The 4,452-nt window shown below is 40.5% G+C and overlaps 1 protein-coding gene across 1 annotated transcript in view; it reads right to left on the reverse strand.

Annotated features, from left to right (window-relative positions):
• The window catches only part of Cd96 (CD96 molecule), an 81,472-nt gene that overhangs the window by 26,241 nt on the left and 50,779 nt on the right, over positions 1–4,452 (reverse strand). The window lies entirely within an intron of this gene.

A 4,452-nucleotide genomic window follows, 5' to 3' on the forward strand; every position in this document is an offset into this window, starting at 1 on the left:
AGCAGTACGGAAATGTAAGCCAAATAAACCCTTTCCTCCCCAACTTGCTTCTTGGTCATGATGTTTGTGCAGGAATAGAAACCCTGACTAAGACAGGGGCCATATACCACTACATTACTGGTCAGAAAATGGTTTAAGACCAACTCAAAAAGATTGCAGTTAAGGCAGAATTCTCCACATATGTTGTATAGTTGTAGACATGACATGATATGTGTTAATATTCATGAAAGTTGGTTGCCTAGGTCTGGTAAGATAGTTCAGCAGGTAAAAGTGCCAACGTCTGAACTGACAGAGGCAGTAGGCCTTGAAATCTGACTGTCTAGGCTCTGTTCTGGCTCTACACCCTTCTGCATGCCGTTGCTTTTGCTATTTAACCTATTTGTGTCTCACCATTCTTTCCCGTAAAGTGCGAGCAATAGTATTTCAAGTTTGTGCTACTGAGAGGGTGAAATGAAGCAATGCATTTATAGTTTAGAATAATCCCAGACATATTAGAAGAACTCAACCAATATCAGTACCACTGTTCAGCTATCTGATGCAGCCCTGGCAGTGGGAAAAATTGGTAGATACTTGCTAGGAGAAACCTGCAAGGCGTTTGTGTGACAGTTGTCTAAAATCCTTTACTTATTCCCATATTTATTCAGACAATCCCGGTGCGTCTTTTGTCATGGGACTCTCCACAGCTACAAATGCCTGGCTAAGACTGTCATCAATTTAGGTCACTCTAAATCAGCATCACCAAGTCTTTGGCATGCTGTTCTTGCAGCTACCATTCACTACCAACATATCTTCCTTTTTATTTTTCTCACACACTAAGACGCCACAGTAACAAGTGGCATCCAGCAGTCTAAATCCACAGACGATTGGTTTAACCACATCTCCTGCTTCTCTTCTATGTGTTAAATTTATTTACTTCTGTGCTTAAGATGACAATTGAAGTCGTTGGACCTGGTTAATTTCAATGTGTAGTTTTTAAATAAATAACAAACTTCTCAATAATAAAGTTAAGCAACTGTTTTTGAAGAATGATAATTTGAAGACCCATTTTGCATTGTCCTTTTCATTGAGCCTGTCCTTTCCTCCAGACTCTGTGTGCAGACTTCCTCAACTCCCTTTGCATACTTAGCATGGTACTCTGAGTATTGCTGTCTTTGGTGTTTGGGGTGGTGGTATTAATGGTGTTGGAGGGATGCAATTCATATGTCCATCAAGCATTCTACCTCTAAGGCACACCCAAGCTTTCTCTGCCTTATCCCTTTCCCATATCTGTATATGCATGATGATGGCAGGAATTGCTATCACATATAAATCACCAACATTCTCTATCACCTGTCAATTCTGTCTGAGACTGTCGTGCTTTAGAACCCAGTGTCCTGACCTGCTGTTGCTTTTCTATGATGCTTCCTTCTGGTATTATCTATTAATGTGTCTCCTAGGTCTGTTCTCCATCTGTTGATGACATGTTTATTTGTAAGTTTCCAGCTTTGTTGCACTCCCGGAGTACTTATTTCTTTGCTCTTTACCTCCTCCACATGATCATCTACTTTCTAAAGACCGGCTGTTGCCACAAGAGGAACAGGCCAAGGACTGGAGCCAGAGCAGACCCGGTATTTTACTCAAAGTGTTCAGAGGAGGAAACCAGACTGTGAGGACCAGACAAGTTATTGATGGGGACATAACATCAAAATCAATGTCATTGGATCAAAGGCTCAGGCGTAGACATAAAAACAAGAAGGTAGAGCCAGAGAGTCTATGGCCTATTGGCAGAGGAGATGGGAATCAAGGAAAGACTCAGGCTTATAACTTATAACTATAAGCTCTGTACAACAGAAGCACTAATTCCTTCATCACCGTAATATGACACCTTAAAAATTCCCCAATATTGTAGGCACTCTGTATTGTTCGTAGAATGAATATGTCTCAAGTGATTGCCACGGAGACTACAGCAGGGAGTCAGCAACGTTAACTGGCTACTGTGGAGTTGAAGGAGTCTTCTCTGGGTGATTCTTGCAGTTTATTTGAGCTACAACATTCTTCTGGAAGTAAGGTATTGCATCTTTGACCTCCTACATTTATTTTAAAAATTGCCTTTTGTTGAATACAAGAGTGAGCCATGTACACTTGCAGGCAGACATGAAGCTTTATAGTGCTGATTGAACTTCGTAGCTCCTTACATCTTAGAGTTTAGAGTGAACCACCGCCTTCTGAAGTTGATATCTGTGTCATGCTCCGTCTGAATTCCTTTCTTGAAAAGACTTTCAAAGGTGGCTCCTATGAGATTCTGACTTGGCAATCATGAGTCTTTTCACAATGACCCTCTCTGGTGCTAAGATTAAATGGGTGTTTCTCCATAGTAATCTAATAATTGGGCCAAGGAAAGAAGTTTAATTTAGGAGTTTTTTTGAAAGCTATTGATTTAACATGGTCTCTTTGGCATATAACAATTAGGCAGAAAATTGTTTCAAACATAATCTGTAGTGTCCACTTTGATGAGCTCTCAACCGGATTTTGCAAAGCAAAAGACACCCATCCGTTCTAATTATACCTGAGACTGATTCAGACTTGGCTCTGTTAACATTTTGAGCTAAACACTGCTTTGTGACGAGAACTAGGCCACCCTGTGTTATACAACAGTAAAGAGAAGCACTCACCTCTGCTCACAGATTGCTTGTGACATCTTCCCACCTCACTGGGCCAACATCGAATCTGTCTGCACACTACTAGGTGCTCCCTCATTGTGGGGAAGGACAATTATTAAACTCTGATCTAAGGACATTCCCAGGCCCATGAAATGGTGCTTTATTTAAAGGAGGGCTTGCTTCTCAGAGACTTCTCAACTATATCACCTTATTAGATTACACACACACACACACACACACACACACACACACACACACATTCACTCACACACATTCACACACACACATTTACACACACACACACACACACACATCCTAACACACTTGATACAAATAAGTTTACTGTAACTTCTCTATTAAATTAGAAGATATACTTTTTCCGTTTTATATTTCTTCACAGGTATAAGAATAGTGTTCGGGCAAACATGAAACTTGACATGTTGGCTAACTCCACAAATAATTCAACTAGAAGGAATCCTTGTCAGAATGGAAATGCCAAGAGAGTATTTTTCTATTTTGTTTATTGCTGCTTTCCCAGCATCTAGAAGAACACTTGATGCTAATAATAACTGGTGCACAGTTACTTTATTTTAAAATACACTGTGAATTAAAGTAGAATAACATTCTTCTTCTAAAAACAAACAAACAAACCGAAAAAAAACCCCACCTGTTTACAAGAAGACCGGTCTCATTTCCTAAACTCTTTTGGTTTTTTGTATTTTTTTTTTTTTTAGATATTTTCTTCATTTGAATTTCAAATGCTATCCCCTAAATCCACTATACTCTTCCCCCACCCTGCTCCCCAACACACTCCTGCTTCCTGGCCCTGGGATTCCCCTGTACTGGGGCATATGATCTTTGCAAGACCAAGGGCCTCTCCTCTCATTGATGGTCGACTAGGCCATCTTCTGCTACATATGCAACTAGAGACACAGCTCTGGGGTTACTGGTTAGTTCATATTGTTGTTCCACCTATAGGGTTGCAGAACCCTTTAGCTCCTTGGGTACTTTCTCTAGCTCCTTCATTAGGGGCCCTGTGTTCCATCCAATAGATGACTGTGAGCATCCACTTTTGCATTTGCAAGGCACTCACAAGAGAGAGCTATATCAGGGTCCTGTCAGCAAAATCGTTCTAGCAAATGCAATAGTATATGGGTTTGGTTGTTGTATATAGGATGGATCCCTGGGTGGTGCAGTCTCTGGATAGTCTTTCCTTCTGTCTTAGCTCCAAACTTTGTCTCTGTAACTCCTTCCAATGGCTATTTTGTTCTATTTTGTAGCCTTATCTCTTGAAGAATTTTGTCAAGGGGAAGCAGGCAGCTATCCTGGAAGCAGTCCTAGTGAGAGGCCCATGCAGTGAGCCTGAGGAGTCCTGTTTGAACCTTGTTTGATGTATGTGGTTTTGCCCCATTCAAACTTTGAGATGACTGAAGCTCAGGGCAATGACTCACCACACTAAAATTCCTAAGTTGCTCCTGGATTTCCTGGCTCCTGAAACCATCTGAGATGTTTTATAATTTATTAACTCTCAGAGTAATTTTTTACATGGCAATCTAAGAATATACATAGGGTACAATAGAGGCTTAAGATATTTATCAATATCATTATTATTATTACTACTACTACTTTTGAATCTGCTGATGTTTGCTGAGTGAACGTTTCTCAGTCTGTGAAAATTGGCCATTGGTGAAACAATGGCCATTGAAAATGGTAGCTACCATGGATTGGCAGGACTAACATAGTCAAAATGGCCATCCTGCCAAAAGCAATCTACAGATTCAATGCAATCCCCATCAAAATTCCAACTCAATTC

The sequence above is a fragment of the Mus pahari genome, chromosome 12 (genome assembly GCF_900095145.1).
Source record: "Mus pahari chromosome 12, PAHARI_EIJ_v1.1, whole genome shotgun sequence".
Classification (NCBI taxonomy): Eukaryota; Metazoa; Chordata; class Mammalia; order Rodentia; family Muridae; genus Mus; species Mus pahari.